General features: G+C 36.1%; 1 protein-coding gene across 15 annotated transcripts in view; it reads left to right on the top strand.

Moving 5' to 3' along the window:
* Positions 1-1391: 1391 nt before the first annotated feature.
* Positions 1392-19661, top strand: part of LOC143252520 (growth factor receptor-bound protein 14-like) — a 119495-nt gene continuing 101225 nt past the window's right edge. For 3 of the 15 annotated variants that reach the window (XM_076504778.1, XM_076504779.1, XM_076504775.1), the window contains exon 1: positions 5444-5684. The gene's annotated coding sequence lies outside the window, so the exon portion shown is untranslated. Of the gene's footprint in view, positions 1565-2320; positions 2438-5441; positions 5685-19661 lie in introns of those variants that run through there. The other 12 variants (XM_076504784.1, XM_076504772.1, XM_076504793.1 and 9 more) reach the window with 8 other exon arrangements.

Genomic DNA, 19661 nt, shown 5'->3' with positions numbered 1-19661 from the left:
CAGTGTTAAAATATATAATGGGCCCGATATTAACATTTTATGACAAGTATAAATAATTATTTATCTTAACAGACTGATAGTTCTTTGTTTTTTTTTGTTCTTTTTATTTTGCGCAAACCTACACGAGGGCTATCTCGCTAGCCGTCCCTAATTTAGCAGTGTAAGACTAGAGGGAAGGCAGCTAGTCATCATCATCCACTACCAATTTTTGAGCTACTCATCTACCAATGAATAGTAGGATCGATCGTCACATTATAATGCTCACGTGGCTGAAAGGCAAGCATGTTTGGTGTGAGAAGATTTAAACCCGCGACCCTCAGATTACGAGTCAAACACCCTAACCACCTGTTCATGGTAGACCTATCACACTAATAAACCACTCATCATTTTCTCTAGCCAAATTCACTTTTTATGTTGCTCAAACAATTTCTTGAATTTTCAAAAAGGTTCTAGTCCTTATGTCTCGCTCTCATCGTTTCGTATCAAACCTCAGGTTTGTGAAACAACGATATGGTCATCTAAATTGTGAAATTCTCACCTATTCAATAAAATTGTAGAATATTTTAAAGTGTAAAAATTAATAATATATATGTGTACGTAAACATTGATGTATCGTCTATAATGTACAATTTGAAATTTCGAGAAACTGTCCCTACGCCTATAAATTTTATTAATGTGACGCGCTAAGAGACAGTACATATTTGCTACAGCTGGTATAATATAAATCTCGGAAGCTATAATTGTGATTAACACTTATTACCGAGAACTTCAGATATCCGACTAAAAACGTTTTTAAATTTCGAACATCTAATCATTTAACTTCAACGGATTCACATCGGACATTAGTATTTTTATGAATACATTATATGACTTCAGCGGTGAAAAAAACTCGACGTGTGATCAACGAAGAACGCAAAGATCGCTAGGTAGCTTCCTGTTGAGTGAATTGTACCCACATCAACTCGAAATTAAATTGCTCATTGTGAACCCTCGATAAGACATCAACGAAGTGTGTGAAATTGAATACATATCGACATTTATTTAACTTCTAAATTTAAAATATCAGTGAACTCAGTTTCAAGCTATTTGAAATTGTAATACGTAACAGTATGAATACAAATAAACATTAATGTATTCAACTTGCTTATCTATCTCTGCACATCAACTAGTAATAATCAACTCAACAAAACGTCTGAGGGCTTATGACGCTGAAAATCAGGTTTGATACCCATAATGGCTACAGCGCAATTAGTATATTGTGTCTCTTTGCACGAAGTTTAGAGAAAAATCGATGATTTTATCTTAGTCCGTCTACGTAATGGGAGATATACGTTACACTTATGTTCAATAGATGGCGCTCAGAATTGTTTACGTTATCGGTGTGTGTCGTGGAACCTGCTTTTACAAGTAGTGTTGCTTACGGTTGAACGTCATTAAATACGAGTAAAGATTTTGAAAGTTTATTTTAATATTAAAGGCACTACAACACTGTGAGGTAGAGTTTTTAAAAATAAAATACAGAAGCATTCTGTTGTTTCTCACCCAAGTATTTATGCATCATTAGGTAAGTAGATTAGAAATGTTATTTTTTCAATTATTTTGTTTCATTTTGTATGCTTGAAATTGAGACAAAATGCAGTTTTGGTTTTTCTGTTGTACAGAATGTGATTTTGTTGATTTACAAAATGATTTTGCTAAACTAGGTGAATGAATGATTTTAAAATATTGTTAATTTATTTCCATTCATCAAATGTTGCAGGCTATTACATTTATTTTTAGTTTATTACCAAGGTTATATTTTATATAGTTTTACCTCGTATTTGATTTCGCATATCGTTGTCTAAAATACGTTATCAACCCGTGATAACTTATAGGCGTTGTCAAGGGGGACTGATTTCCCTGAATGTTTAGGCATATTGATCACATGTTAGTTTTCAGCTTTTATGTATATAATAAACTCGTCTTTTAATCATTTACTAAAAATTAATTTTCTCTAAACTGTTATGTTTTATTTGTTTTAATGGCCATTTTATTAAACATATAGATCAGTTTCAGCTTTGTAAGTTACTGTGCCTCTTCCCTCATTGGAAAACCTGGCTACACCACTGTGATAACTTTAAAATCCTCAGTTTCTTATAATTCTATCAAACTGCATATAAATCAGGCTTAAGTAAGTTTAGTTATCAGTTACTTTTATTCATTCTGAAACTTTGTGTATATTATTTCTTTACCGGCAGTATTGATCAAATAAGTATATATGCCTCCTTAGTCATGACATTATTTTGTACAGGCTTGACTGGTGATGTGTGTTTTCTTATAGCAAAGCCACAACGGGCTCTCTGATGAGTTACCGAGGGGAATCGAACGCCTGATTTTAGCGTTGTAAATCCGTAGACTTACCGTTGTATCAGTGGGGGACTGACTGGTGATAAGGAAGGTTTAGCATCATCATTAATGCTTATTATTGTTGTGCTTCTTGCTACTTTACATGTTGCTGTTAAAAAGTGTTTACGCTTTCGTGTTAATTAGACCTTCATTTTTCATACATGAAATGCTCACACAATTATTTCATTAAGATTTAACTTTCATACGTTGGGGTGGTGTAGCCATTTCTGTGGGATGTTTCCCACACACCGTGATTGATATATGTTCTGATCTGAGTTTTACCACTGAGCCGTCGGGGGGATCTTTAAGTCATAATAATGAAATATTATGTTTGATTTTGTAACAAACTTTATCAGTTTTAATGTTATCCTCCTTTTTGACGTCTTTGTTCTATGACAGTTTTTTACTCAGTTGAAAACTATGACTATGCAAAGTTTCAATTTCAGACCCTGGTGTTGAACTTTGGAAGTGTAATTACAACAGTAATTAATGAGTAAGTTTCATTGGAAAATTTCCAGTGAATTAGCGTAGGAAAATACGTTTAATAACCACCAGAGAGCTTCGTGCAGCTGCGCACGTAGTACTCCAGTTCCCGGAATTGTTGAAGGAGGTCATCGATTCGTTTTGAGATGCTTGACCAAAATATTTCAAATTATTGTTGCTTTCAACATTTCGGTCCGTTGCTTTTAACGTTTCGCTTTGTATAAAACTATTGGGAAATTAGTTTCTCAGTAAGTTATTTAAATCTATACACTATGTTTGGCAACACCCAAATTAAGACGTTGTTTTAACCAGTTTAACAATATTATTCAGTAAGTGATTTACGCAATTTCGTTAAGTTACTAAACTTGTCATGATTGAATAGACTGAAATCCTATGAATTACAGTGTATCTGCTATAAATGTGCAAGAAATCGATGTCTAAAGGTTGAAAACAACAACAAGACATAACAATATCAAGTCAATAAGGTTATAATTTATTTGTGTGGCTTACAATTTAAGAGTTGAAGTAAATGATTTAGGGTTCCGTGTATGTATTTGTAATATTATGTACTTCTGTTCATTGAGTTTAGATTGTTTTCATTAACGCTCATGTTACTTTGAGGTTATTTCTCTGATTTAGCTTTTCATCAGAAGTTCTTAATATTTTAAGGGTTTATTGCAACTTAATCTTATATTGTGTAAAGGTTTTTGGTTGAACGGGCATGTTGATCTTTTCACTATCAAATATCTAACAGAGCGAATAGACTGGGCGTGACCAGAGGCCAGCATACCTGGATCGTGAGCCATCGGTGATCATTTTCCGCAAGCACATGCTTCGAGGGTGGGCTATAAGAGTGACTGTCAAAACCACCTTTCCAATCTAACAATCAGTCCAAGGGTTGGCGGTATTTACTGTGACTTCCCTGTAGTTTATAAGTCCCACATTAAGGGTGACTAGGTGCCTCTCCTGTACTCTATAAGTTACACATTAGGTATGGCTAAATGTCTTTCCTACAGTCTATAAACTATACAGTAGGGACAGCTAAGTGCCTTCCCTGTAGTCTATAAGTTACACATTAAGAATGACTAGGTGTCTTTCCTGTAGTTTATAAGTTACACATTAGGGATGGCTAAATGTCTTCCCTGTTGTCTATAAGTTACACATTAAGAATGACTAGGTGCCTCTCCTGTAATCTATAAATTATGCATTAGGGATAACTAAGTGCCTTCCCTGTAGTCTATAAGTTACACATTAGGGATGGCTAAATGTCTTTCCTATAGCCTATAAATTATACATTAGGGATGGCTAGGAGACTTTCCTGTACTTTATATGTTACACGTTATGGATGACTAGGTGCCTCTCCTGTAGTCTATAAATTACACATTAAGAATGATTAGTTACCTCTCCTGTAGTCTATAACTTACACATTATGGATGGGTAAATGTCTTTCCTATAGTCTATTAATTACACATTAAGGATGACTAGGTGACTTCCCTGTAGTTTATAAGTTACACGTTAGGAGTGGCTAAATGTCTTTCCTATAGTCTATTAATTACACATTAGGGATGACTAGGTGACTTCCCTGTAGTTTGTAAGTTACACGTTAGGAGTGGCTAAATGTCTTTCCTATAGTCTATTAATTACACATTAGGGATGACTAGGTGACTTCCCTGTACTTTATATGTTACAACTTAAGGCTGACTAGGTGCTTCTCCTGTAGTCTATAAATTACACATTAGGGATGGCGAAATGTCTTTCCTTTCGTCTATAAAGGGTGATGTCCCTGTAGTCTGTAAGTTGCACATTGGGGATGGATATGCTCAGATTCCCGCTGTGTGGCTTTGCGCCAAATTTATAAAATAAATAAATGAGAAAAAGAGAGAGGGTAAAAAGGGATAACGTTTAAATCATAGAGAAAGGAAACTTCCTGAATAAGAAAGCAGTTTTCAAATTCAGTGCAGTATTTTGCTCTTTCCACGACAAATGTAAGTTGATTGACCATAAACAGGTCAACTGTGTAGAACATTTAATCTTAGAATGAAGACAGTATATTTTTAACATGTTAAATCTTTTGCCAGATAACCATTCACTTCCCTTTCTTCCAACATATATATATGTACACACGTACATATACACTTGTGTACAGTAAAATGTTTAAGTAGAAATTATATACGTTAATTTATAATATGATGTTTCCTTCCCTAACAAACGTCAGCCAACATTACCGAAACTAACTGTTAACATTAAACCTACAACAGTAAACAAAGCAGTGACTAGTATTTAATGTGCTCCGTAAATAAGATATATTCTTTTATTATATATATATATATCATTTTTTTATTATTTATTACACGGATTATTTTGTATATTTAGCTCAGTATATCGTTAGGGCTAAGCTAAATTGCCTTAGCTGAACGAGCCGTATGATATATCATTGGATTTATCGCTGTAAATGTTGTTCTGATACCTACGAATAAGATCAGTATATTTAATTAGCTGTACTCGTTAACGGATTTATTTTTAGTATGAATCTGAGTACAGGGGCATTGCAAGGATGTGTCGTCACGAGCGAACGATCCCATTTTTAAATCTCAGTGGTAGGAAGTAAAATATTGAGCTGCAACAACTGCCGACATCACATTACAAAGTTAATATATATAATCATCTTCATTTACTAATGTGTTACTTCTGTCTGACTTGAAACCTGCTATGAACCAGGTTCTGGTCTACTACTGACTCACGGCTTGCTTTGGCCAATATATGTTAATGATTCCAGAAACGACTCACCCTGAAAAAATTCTGACGACGCCCATGATGTAAGTAGATTACTCTGATCGGAAGTTAATATTGATTAACCCACTACCATTACTGTCAGCATTAATCACAACTAACTGTTAACATTCACCCAGTACTATTACTGTCAGCATTAATCACAACTAACTGTTAACATTCACCCAGTACTATTACTATCAACATTAATCACAACTAACTGTTAACATTCACCCAGTACTATTACTGTCAGCATTAATCACAACTAACTGTTAACATTAACACAGTAATACTACTGTCAGCATTAATCACAAGTAACTGTTAACATTAACACAGTAATACTACTGTCAGCAATAACCACAACTAACTGTTAACATTCACCCAGTACTATTACTGTCAACATTAATCACAACTAACTGTTAACATTCACCCAGTACTATTACTGTCAGCATTAATCACAACTAACTGTTAGCATTAACACAGTAATACTACTGTCAGCATTAATCACAAGTAACTGTTAACGTTCACCCAGTACTATTACTGTCAGCATTAATCACAAGTAACTGTTAACGTTCACCCAGTACTATTACTGTCAGCATTAATCACAAGTAACTGTTAACGTTCACCCAGTACTATTACTGTCAGCATTAATCACAACTAACTGTTAACATTCACCCAGTACTATTACTGTCAGCATTAATCACAACTAACTGTTAACATTCACCCAGTACTATTACTGTCAGCATTAATCACAACTAACTGTTAACATTCACCCAGTACTATTACTGTCAACATTAATCACAACTAACTGTTAACATTCACCCAGTACTATTACTGTCAGCATTAATCACAACTAACTGTTAACATTAACACAGTAATACTGTCGTCGCATTAATCACAAGTAACTGTTAACGTTCACCCAGTACTATTACTGTCGGCATTAATCACAAGTAACTGTTAACGTTCACCCAGTACTATTACTGTCAGCATTAATCACAAGTAACTGTTAACGTTCACCCAGTACTATTACTGTCAGCATTAATCACAAGTAACTGTTAACGTTCACCCAGTACTATTACTGTCAGCATTAATCACAACTAACTGTTAACATTCACCCAGTACTATTACTGTCAACATTAATCACAACTAACTGTTAACATTCACCCAGTACTATTACTGTCAACATTAATCACAACTAACTGTTAACATTCACCCAGTACTATTACTGTCAGCATTAATCACAACTAACTGTTAACATTCACCCAGTAATATTGTTGTCAACATTAATCACAATTAACTATTAACATTAACATAATAATATTATTTTCAGTATTAATAATAACTGATTTTTAACGTTAATAGAATAACATTATTTCCAATATTAATAACAGCTAACTCTTAACATTAACATAGTAATATTGTTGTCAGTATTATTCACAGTTAGTTGTTAACACCAACCCAGTAATGTCTGCTAACTAACAACTGGGTTTCGATACCTGTGGCGAGCAGAGCACAGATAGCCCATTGTGTGGCTTTGTGCTTAACATCAAATAAGCAAAGACTGTGTATGAAAAAAATAATATTACAATGAATCGAATTGGATGTGTAATAGGTCCTTTACTAAACTGTTTTCAAAACATTTTCCTGGAAAGCTCAGATGTGTTTACAATTTAATTACAACTATACTCACGTGGTATTGAGAAACTGATTTACACCATGAAATTGACGTATAAACACTTGTGGATGGAGAGTCATCTTTTGAATATATAGAACAGATAATTATTAATTTGTTTAAACAACAAAACCAACTGTACGTCCTGGTATGACAGACACTTCTACGTAATGAAATCCCCGTAGAAGTTAAGATAGTATTTCGATCTAACCACATTAAAAATACATATATATTAGTACTTAAGACACACCTGTCAGCACTAAGTACCTAGCTTTATGAAGCCTAATAAAAATTAGTTTTCAACTTTCTTCCAAATTCACGAGGTAACCTTATCACACGTTATGGAATCCACTTACCATTGTCCCTCTAATCAATTTCCTGTTACACATCTAAAGGCAATTCCTCATTTCCTTAGTCATTCTTTATTGACGGCCCGGCATGGCCAGGTGGGTTAAGGCGTTCGACTAGTAACCTGAGGATCGCGGGTTCGAATCCCCGTCGCACCAAACATGCTCGCCTTTTCAGCCGTTGGGGGCGTTATAATTTGACGATAAATCCCACTATTCGTAGGTAAAAGAGTAGCCCAAGAGTTGGTTGTGGGTGGTGATGACTAGCTGCCTTCCTTCTAATCTTACACTGCTAAATCTAAATTAAGGACGGCTAGCGTGGATAGTCCTCGTGCAGCTTTGTGCGAAATTCAAAACAAACATTCTCTGTTGCTGTTGCCAACGTACATTATGGACAGTACTTTTCATATTCCCTTACTTCACAATGCACATTTAACAGACAATATAAACTACATAATTATAGTCATAAAAAACAAATTACACTTATAATTTGCGCAAAGTACCGATTGCACTAAAACATGGTTTAGATCAAATATTTGTACTTCTAACTCACTCAACAAGTCTTCTACTTATTCCTTATTTTTTCTTCTGTACTTTCCTCTGTTGTTGATACTCCCTATGCCCCAAGAGGCACAGCGGTATGTCTGCAGACTTATGACACTATAATCCGGGTTTCAATGCCCGTGGTGAGCAGAGTACATACAGTCCATTGTGTAGCTTTGTGCTTAATAACAAACAAACATATACCTCTATATGTTCTGCCATGATGACACAAAATATCTAAATGGACCAATAATTTGTTTCTGTTTTAGATATCATTACATCAAAGTATTATCTTAACTTTTTGGGGGTTTCATTACCTTCCGGTGTTTGTCATACCATGACATCCTGCTGTTTTTATAAAAAGGCAGTTTGTATCGCCATGACATAGCGTATAGAGATATCATCCACAAAGGGAACTACAGAAGAGAAAAGGTATTGGAAGTTTGTACTTCTACCACAGGATTGTTGAAATCTGGCAAATATTGTTGGATATGTCAGAAAGAAATGGATGGAATCCCCCCCTTACTTAGCCAATTTTGCATTTTCACGAAACGCATTCGTTTTTAGTGTGAGGTGTGGACTACCAATCTGTTGGTTTGTTTGTTTTTGAATTTCGCGCAAAACTACGCGAGGGCTATCAGCACTAGCCGTCCCTAATTTAGCAGTGTAAGACTAGAGAGAAGGCAGATAGTCATCACCACCCATCGTCAACTCTTGGGCTACTCTTTTACTAAAGATTAGTGGGATTGAGTGTCACAATATAACGCCCTCATGGCCGAAAGGGCGAGCATGTTTGGTGCCACGGTGATTCGAAGCCGTGACCCCAGTCTGTGGGATAACCAGTGAAGATTACGTGTTTGGCAAATTAGCTGGACAGATTCTCATGGTTTAACATTCGTACCTTAGTGAGAGTAAACGCTACGAACCTACTGTGTGATTTGTCACTCCTATCACTCCGATTTAGGTTCGGAAACGAGAATTATCCAATAAAACACTGTTCTAAGATGTTGTGTGGCGCAAGTAGCCCTGTTGCTTTGCGCCATGAAACACCAAATCCACCCACCTAAGATGTTGTGAATAAAAGTAAAGAATATTTGAAAATATGTCAACCGCATTACATCTGTCATATCCTGTGTCAATAAAGCCTTTCGTCCAATACCGAGGTTTATTAGGCTAGTTGAGATATAAAGAAACAGGTTACAATTGCCCACATGCCATCCTTATCACAACAGAAAGAAGACAGGTTCACACACTGACACACACATATATATATATTGTCTCATTCTTTATTCGTATTGTTTACTACTGACTGTCATTGTTATAGTACGTTTAATCAGAATCAAGCCTTATATGAGAATATATTAGAGATAAAAACAACAACTATTATTCTTGTGATAACCCACCACCTTGTCGAACAGATCGGCGATATCGTATACAGGTACGGTAGAAAATATCGTAAGTCGTGGCAAAAAAAAAAAACAATAGAAAAGAAAATGGTATTTAATACTGGTAACACACATCTGTAACAAAAATATTTCTTTTACTTCAGTACCTGTTTTGTGTTTATCTGTATTGTTTACAGAATCGCTTCAACAATGTTTCTTGTAACAGTTTTTGTTAACGTGTTCCACGCGGAACGCACGTGATTTAAAATCTCTATATTCTAACCCTTCAATTATTCAGTCTGAACCTTTTTCTATGAAACACGGTTTATACTGCCTGACGAAGGGCTTATGCCCGAAACGTTGCTAATAAATTTTTGTTACAGACCCGTGTTTTTCCAGTTGTGAACACTTTTTTTCTCATCATATGTACATATTTTTGTTAATACTTGATACATCGACAACAGTATCGCTAGCCAAGAACAGTGAGTGTAACAAAACCTGGTTCACTTACATTCAAGAACTTTACTAACACATGCTATCGAAGAGTGAATTTTCTTCACACTCTATATGACAGATCACGTCTAGATAAATCTCAAAATCCTTTGCCATTCTACATGAGCGATTATTTCCCTTGTAACATTTGTTATTGTCAATAATGTTAGCTTCCACACGCGTGTGTTACTTAGACGTTTTTTTGTGGAGATTTTTACGCTCCTGAATGTTTTGCGGTGTCAGTTATTGTCATCACGTGATTGTTTAATATATTGTTTCATTTGTCAAGGTTTACGTCCCTGTGTTGCGTGATACTATAATCGAATATCGCATAACAGAGCACATGTTGAATTTATTATACACGGATTTTTCTCTACCTTAAAATACTTTTATTTGCGTGCTTTCAGCCCACTTACCACAGCTTTCACCGCGCAACAAAACATGGAGATTCTATCTAGTAAGTGAGCCGAAAGCACACAAATAAAAATAAGTATTTTTAATGTACAGAAAACTGCTTGTATAAGTGCATATTAATTTAATACTGTTACGAGTCTTAAACAACGAAGAGAGTGCGTGTGGGTTGATTTGTTTTCAAAATTCGCGTAACGCTAAGCAAAGAATCTCTGTGTTTGCCCTCTTTAAATTTGTAACTGAAGGCATCTGTAGCAAACAGAACCCGTAGCCATCTCTTAATATTTGACTGCCACTCTTATGATGCATCCGCGCCCTTAACATGAATACCTAAACCGTGAATATTTGTATTATACTGATTGTTTAGTTCGTGTGTATTACGTGTAAATGTTGTTTTAGAGTTGTAGGCGAAGTTCAGGTTGCGCCACGGTTTTAATGAATTTCCCCGATTTTCAAGATGTAATCGTAATCGCATAAACAGAATGTTTTTAAATAAGCAGCAACAAGTTTATAATATATAACAACGATACTTGTAAGTTGTCTGTGTTCGTGTTGGGTTGGGTTCGACCTAGTGATTAGCGTATAAGGCTGCGTATCGTGTGTTCCAGCGATCGAGCCGTGATGATGTCGCTGAACGTGGGTTTAATCTTTCTGTGGTAATCTTGTTAAGTAGGTTACAAAGTTTTTCTGGCGGAGGGTGCTCTTGGCTACTATTCCCTTGATAAGTAGTTCAAAATTTGGAGAAAACTATACTTGAGTTTTAAAGCTTTCTGACGAGATTCTGTATCCCATTGTGCGTATAAGTAACTGTTTCGTTTGATATTTCAGTCACTCCTTCTTTGCTAGATAGAAAACATCGTTTGTTTGTTATTGACGATTGTGTTTGGACGTTAAAAATGATCGAAATATTATCCTGGTGTATTTTTAGTATCAGACGTCATAAAACATTTTTGAAGACAGTCATAAAAACTTTATCTCGCAGTGCGTATTTTCTCTTACATTTATATATGTATATAACCATTGCTACATGGTCGATAAAAGGGCGTGTGGCTTTTATATTTTTTGCTTTTGTTTTATTGTGAAAATCGACCAAATCTAGATGGCAACTATTACTGTAATAGAGAAACGTTATTACAGAGTTAGAAAATATTCTAATCAACCTAATGTTTTCATTTAAATATGAAGTATTCCTTTATAATTTTTGGACCAAATATGTTCACGACAGAAACGTCTGTTATTAATGTCAGGGTGGATCAGCGGTAAGTTTGAAGTCGCTCGATTGGACAGAAAGCAAATAGTATCATTGTGTATCATTAGTTAACCCTTAAACAACTGGTATGTTGTAGGTACAGCATCAACTGATGATGGCTGCCATTTAAAGGTTAATAAAGTTTCACAAGTTTCATTAAACTAAAAGTAGAAAACGTTATATTTTTTGGAGACGTTTCTTTGTCTGGTGCCACAAGAGAGACTCGTGTACTTCCAGTGGTTTCTGGATTAAATACTTAACAATTGACAATAAAGGTAAGTACAAGTATTGTTTACACCGCAATGCTTACGTATATTTCCTTGTGGAATGTTTTAGGAGTCTGCAGTATTGTTAATAAACACGAACTCGTTTCCGGCAACGTGGTTGTATCAGAGCTACAGTTAATCAGATCACACAAACAACCAGAAAAGGTGAATCGCTGTCGTTTGTAGCCATTGATTACCCTGTACTTTCACATCCTACATATGTATATACCTCGTTCATGTACATTTGTCCCTCGTTGGTACAGCAGTAAGTCTTCGGATTTACAATGCTAAAATCAGACGGTTTGATTCCGTTCGGTGGGGGCCCAGCATGGCGTGTTAAGGCGTGCGACTCGTAATCCGAGGGTCGCGGGTTCGCATCTCCGTCGCGCCAAACATGCTCGCCCTTTCAGCCATGGGGGCGTTATAATGTTACGGTCAATACCACTATTTGTTGGTAAAAGAGTAGCCCAAGAGTTGGCGGTGGGTGGTGATGACTAGCTGCCTTCTCTCTAATCTTACACTAAAATTAGGGACGCCTAACGCAGATAGCCCTCGAGTAGCTTTGCGCGAAATTAAAAAAAACAACAAAACAAAAACAAACCGTTCGGTGAACACGGCACATAGCCCGATGTGGCTTTGCTATAAGGAAAATACACGTATGTATATTTTGCTACACGACTACAAAACATTTGTTGCTCATGACTCGAATCACCATTTTGTTTATTTGAGCTTGAAACTTTAATGTTTATCGAACTGTGTCCAACATTGTGAAAGTCAACTCATATTTTGATATGGACAATGAAGAACTCAATAACAGTTTACGAAGCAAGTTTGTTGCAGACGTAAACAAAGAAATAGATTGATAACAGTCGAGTTGACCCGTTCGTTACCCTAGACACTTTGTGACGTATGTTTGTAAAGATATAAAAATACTAGTAAAACATCTGATGAAAGCACGTTTTCTTTATCATTCTATATACTTTGTGGCAAAACTGGAAACTGCTTGACCACGGATTTTTGGTTTCTTTTGTTTCTAAGCGCAAAATTGCACAATTGGCTGTCTGCTGTGTGAGCCGCAGGGAACGAACCCTAGATTTTAACATTATAAATGTGCAAACTTACAGCTGACGCAACGGATTTTTTTGGGTATGTGTTTTTTGTTTGTTTGTGTGAAGGGGTCACTCTTTTACCTAGTGCTTTCTCAACCCAAACCAGCCGTTTTAACATATATATTTTTCTCTACAAGTGAGTTTTTTTGTCATCACGGATTCTTAAGGGGCCAGTTGGTTAGGGCACTCGACTCGTAATCTGAGGGTCGTGGGTTTCAAATCCACATCAGACCAACCATACTCACTCTTTCAGCCTATGAGCACTATAATGTTACAGTCAATCCCACTATTCGTCGGTAAAAGAGCAGCTCAAGAGTTCGCAGTGGGTTGTGATGACTAGCTGCCTTCCCTCTAGTTTTACACTTCTAAATAAGGGACGGCTAGCACAGATAGCCCTTGTGTAGCTTTGTGCGAAATTAAAAAACAAACAAACAAATAACCAAACAAACATTTTTCGCGGTGTGAAGACAGAGAATGATTAAATTAATAGACATAAGTTATCTAAAAATCCCGAAATAGGAAGTGTTTCCATTTGGTATTGTATTAACATCTATCAATGAATTTTCAGTTTGGTCATTAACCTGTTCACAAATATTTCCAATATTATCCAACCCCTTATCTTCTCACCAAGTAACTGTCGCATCAAAAAGTGTTAAGAGTAAAAAGGACAAACAAATAAACAAACAATACATTTTCGAATAATAGAAACTATGACGGTTTTTGGTTCGCGTCCATTCTTATAACTGTAGCTGAAATGTAAGATGATAAAGCCCCACAGCCCGATATGAATTTCACCCCGAACCTACAGTGTATACTACATTGAAGTTATATTTTAATTATTTTAAAATTGTAACTTACTCTTGGGACCCAAACCTTGATCTTTTCGGTAGTTAGTTGTATACTGTCCAAGTATCATGTACTCGCGTTTGTTTGAAGGGCCTACTAATAACGTCCAAGTTGTAAGATATAATTTTAACAGTTTTTATAGTGCTGTAAATTACAGTATTTTATTGGGGGCGCTGCAGATTTAATCGTGTTGAGATCATTACGTCATTGATCCACATAATCAGGGAATACATGTCGGACAAAAAAGGAGGGAAACCTAAAATGACCCCTATAAACCTATAAGATTTTACCCCACGTATTATACCACAAACTATAAATATAAGGTGCCTTTTATTTATTTATTTATTCCTTATCATTTATAATTCAACGTTTGTAAATAAGCGGGTGAAAAAAGTCTATATGTTTTATACAATTTCTGTATTTTTCAGCTATTATAAGTACGTTGTCATGGTAACTATAGCCTTGTTAAATGTGTATATTATTTGGATGTGACTGTGATGCCGTTAGCCTGGCTCTAATTGGGGTACCTTATAAACTGAATCATTTGTTACATTACCAGAATGTTTTTTTACTGAATACCGCACAAAGCTAGTATCTACACTAGCTTTCTCTAATGTTACAGTGATGCGCTGAGAAGAACTAGTCAGCAACACACCTTACCAATTATTGTGTTTCTCTTTATCAACGAATAAAGGGATTATTCATGATATTATAACGTCCCCAATGGTTAAGGAATAAGCATTTTCGGAGACTGAGAGAGGTAATTGATTACTCAAGATGGGATCCCCGCTGGTACATCACTAAGTCCACGATTTACAACGCTGAACTCAGGGGCTCGATTCCCCTCGGTGGACTCAGCAGATACCCCGAAGTGGCTTTGCTATAAGAAAAACACACACATTACTCAAGATGAATGAAAATAAACTCTTGTAGTAAGTAATATCCAGCAATTCAAAATAAACGTACTGAATCGAGTCCCACCCTAAAGGACAACTAGACATGTCACAACCGTGATACTTAAAAAGATTAAATAATTTAGAATCGATTATAACCTGTAAAGAAATCAGTCTATCTCCGTCAATAGGGGCATTATATTTATTTGTATTAGCACTGCTCTTTATTACTAAATGAAGTTTTATTGATTTGGATGTTTGTTTATAGTTTAACAATATTTAAAATCATATTTGTCCAGCCATTTCTGCTGCTTGTAGAAGTTGTTAAACTCGGTCAAAAAATCTAGTTAATTCTGTTGTTGCTGCATCCACAGTGGGTTAGGGGTCACAACAATTATGCATTGTTGTATGCTGACCGCTATCGAATTTTGGTGGGTCACCATTATTACTATTATCATATATTTTTTAAAAACATTTACGAAATAATCTACAGTTGCACTGACCAAGGCTGATAATCAGACAATGTCTTATCAATGAATCCTGCCACTAGTTTCAACGTCAACACCCTTTTTATTTTTTGGTGTTTGGAGGTACTATGATTAGGTTCGATACTCCAATATTCAAAAATCCTTTTTTCTGTCTCTCTCTCTCTGATAGTCATGTTCTATTTGCCTTTTTTTAACCATGACTAAATTAGTAATGCTTCTATGAAATCCAAGTCTGTTTTTTTTTAAACAACCTTATAAACATTGTTCAACTCCAATGATCAAGGTTTATAACTTGCACAGTTAAGCAGCCCAAAATTTATTGTAGCTTAAACAGACCATAATCCTTTGTAACCTAAGTAGACCAAAGCCCATTGTAGTTCAAGCAATCCAATATCGTTTGTAGCTGCATTGGAAAACTCTATGGAATATGGTTGAAGAAGATTATTTTGATTTTGGTTTTAAGTTTCCAAGTGTGCTTCTAAACCTGTGGGCTTTCCTTCAACTTAAAATACTCTTTCTTTATTCTATTATATTTGATTTTTAATATACTGGTAACGAGATAGAAATCTGGTACCGAAGGGGCTCGCCCTTTCAGTCGTGAGGTTGTTATAGTGTGATGGCCAATCTTATTATTCTTTCATTAAACAATAGCCCAAGTGTTGCCTTCCCTCTGGTTGGCAGCTAAAACTTAGGAACGGTGGCAACAGTTAAAGTAGCTTTGCCAAAGTGAAAACAGCCATTAGTTTTTTAACAGCACCATGAGATATGCCTGGCTCTGACGTGAAGGTTTTTTTGGGGGGGGGGGGGCGGTCCATCAGCTCTTTTCAGTAATTACAACCTTTATATTGAACTGAAGGCGTGATTTGAAGCCTATTTGTATAACGCTGTGTTGTCAAAGTTTTTTGTTTTGTTTTTTTCATAGAGAACTTCGAAGGTTTCGATTTTTGAAACGTCGTACAACTCGATGTAGGAAATGTTTGAAAGCTATTTTTTACAAAGCCGGCCACTATGGCTTTGTTTTATATCTGTAGTATTAGAACCATTCTGAAACTCGGAGAGAAACAGCTGCTAATTTATTATAGTTTTGTAATGTGGTAGTATATATTTTTTGAGTAAAATATCCAATAACAGAAAGGTAAGAGAAATATTACCTACAGCTACAGGGGAATAGGGTCTTCATTTACTTTTTTACCCATAGTGTTAGGATCGTGCATGGGTCAGCCCGGCATGGCTAGGTGATTAAGGCCCTCGCCTTGCAGTTTGGAGGTCGCGGGTTTGAATTCTGATCACATCAAACACGTTTGTCCATTAAACGCTGGTAGCGTTGTAATGCTACATTCATTCCCACTATTCTTTGGTAAAAGAGTATTCCAAAGGTTAGCTGTGGGTGGTGACAACTAGCTTCCTTCCCTCTAGTCTTTCCATGCTAAATTATGAGTAGCTAAAGCAGATAACCCTCGCTTAGCTTTGCGCGAAATTCAAAACAAACAAATATACCAGTCTTTTTGTTTTCGCCCATAATGTTAACCGTGTGTTCGAAACATATCTTGGACATCACACTTTATAGGGCGATTTATTATATGTTGACGAATAATCTTATACATATTTTAAAGACATTGTCTAACGTAACTTTACGAATATAACCTTTTTTTTGTGTGTTTGTAAATTTAATCGTATACAGCGCCTGCCGAACACACCAGCGCCACCAACGTATGTCAAAAAACATCCTTGACGTGGGTTGCACGAGACACGCGCATGCCACTAAAACCTGTTCTCACAAGAATTATGTGGTTATTGATCAAGGAAAGAAAAGTCAGATGTCAGACTCAGAAAAATAAAATATTTATTTATATATTTGATTAACTTGAAAGCTCATTGTTTGATCTCTGATTTAATCCACCCGTTTAAATGTAGACAAGGTTAAGTGCAGTATAGAAATAATCGTTATGTTTATTTAAATTTCCAGAAAGTCTCACACTCTCAAAGATTTTTGTGCGTAATTTACATTTTATGCTATATATGACCATTATTCGCCCAGTTGCTTTCACCCATTTTTTTTAAAGTCAGTTGATACGCATATTTATTAATAAAATACGTTTCTTCTTTTGCAATAGGCCTGGCATTACCACGTTCTTGTACAGCGGTAAGTCTACGGACTTACAAACCTAAAATCAGGGGTTCAATTCCCCTCGGTAGACACAGCAGATAGCCCAATGTGACTGTGCTAAAAGAAAAACACACACACACACACAGAGCACTTTACTCCCAGTCTGAGTGACGCGGATTCTAATCCATGTCACACCAAACATGTTTGCCTTTTAAGACATGGGTGCGTTATAATGTGACGCTTAACCCCACTATTCATTTGTTTTTGTTTTTTGAATTTCGCACAAAGCTACTGGAGGGCTATCTGTGCTAGCCGTCCCTAATTTAGAAGTGTAAGACTAGAGGAAAGGCAGCTAGTCATCACCATCCACCGCCAACTCTTGGGCCACTCTTTTACCAACGAATAGTGGGATTTACCGTCATTTTATAGCGACTCCACGGCTGAAAGGGCGAGCATGTTTGGTGCACTATTCGTTGGTAAAAGAGTAAGTAAACTAAGAGTTGGCGGTGGGTGGTGTGGTGATGACTGACTGCCTTCCTTATAGTCTTTCATTGCTAAGTCAAGGACGACTAAAGCATACAGCCCTCGTGTAGTTTTGCGTGAAATTCAAACCAATACTTTTTTCTTTTCTTAATTAAAGTTTTAAATTCCATAATAATGCATCATCATATAGGATAAGAAGTTTATTATAAACAAAATCACAAGACTTTTATAGGTATAACTTCAATAAAATCGAATGAATTTAGACAGTGCAGATATGTCAATTACGTTTCTTTCAAACTACGAATTAGTTCAATCTGAAAATCCATGGTTCATGCTCCGCTACCACCATAACGAGAACAAAATATCGCGCTCTACGTTTTGGGGCCGTAGGTGTAATATAAGAGTAACAGTCAGATCTCACGAGTCGACAATAATCAGTGGTGAGAAATCTACATAAACATTTTCTCAACCCAAACCAGCCGGCGTTTTTACGTATATAGTGTCAACAAGCTGCCTTCCTTCTATTTTGGTTCTCCAATGGCACAACGGTAAGGAGTTATACCACTAGAAACTGGATTTCGATACCTAATGTGGGTAGAGCATAAATAGTCAATTATAATAATAAAAAAACAAATAAATAAATCGTCTACTCTGTCATTCCAAAATGATGGGTAGCTAATCCAGATAGCTCTTATGTGATTTTTTACGTATAGCATCCATCCCACATCGGGTTATCTGCTACGTTCATTGAGAGGAATCGAATCCCTAATTTTAGCATCGTAAATCCAAAGACTTACCGCTGTTCCAGCGAGAGATCCCAGTGGTACAGCGGTATGTCCGAAGACTATACTGCTATAAACTGAGTCTCGATACTTGTGGTGAACACTGCAAAGATGGTCCTTTGTGTAGCTTTGTGCTTAATAACAAACAAGTACCTTTTTTGCGAAATTCAACATATAACTTAAGATCCGTTCTTCACGACAATTTTAGTCTATAGATGGCGCTTTTATATAGTAGACTAAATAATAGGGAACAATTTTTAAAATTGCCAACACATCTGAGCAAAATCTATAGCTAAAAAAATTATTTCAAAAATACTCAGAGAAAATAAAATGCCTAAAAATATTACACCAACACTCGAAAACTTGGATACTGCAACAGCAAAAAAAAACCTGTTAGTTTAAAAATTAAGAAAATAACTATTAGCATCAAACCAATTGTCAGTACACATGTATCACTGAACAAGGAAAACACATCTCTTGGGTATTATCAAATTTTGTTATAAACAGTATTGTCAGATACACTAATGAAAGTTTGATATGGTATTACAACGACTACAAAAACCAGCACTGAAAAACAACTATGTTACTTTAGTGTTTCAATAAATAACGATCTCTGAAGCCATAAGCTAAATCAAAACCGTAAAACGAATCTTAGGCCTGGCATGGCCAAGCGCGTAAGGCGTGCGACTCGTAATCCGACGGTCGCGGGTTCGCGCCCGAGTCGCGCTAAACATGCTCGCCCTCCCAGCCGTGGGGGTGTATAATGTGACGGTCAATCCCACTATTCGTTGATAAAAGAGTAGCCCAAGAGTTGGCGGTGGGTGGTGATGACTAGCTGCCTTTCCTCTAGTCTTACACTGCTAAATTAGGGACGGCTAGCACAGATAGCCCTCGAGTAGCTTTGTGCGAAATTCCAAAACAAACAAAAACGAATCTTGTATCACCAGAGTT

The sequence above is a fragment of the Tachypleus tridentatus genome, chromosome 6 (genome assembly GCF_004210375.1).
Source record: "Tachypleus tridentatus isolate NWPU-2018 chromosome 6, ASM421037v1, whole genome shotgun sequence".
Lineage (NCBI taxonomy): Eukaryota > Metazoa > Arthropoda > Merostomata > Xiphosura > Limulidae > Tachypleus > Tachypleus tridentatus.
Note: the sequence above shows the minus strand (reverse complement) of the source record. Positions and strands in the feature narration are given on the sequence as shown.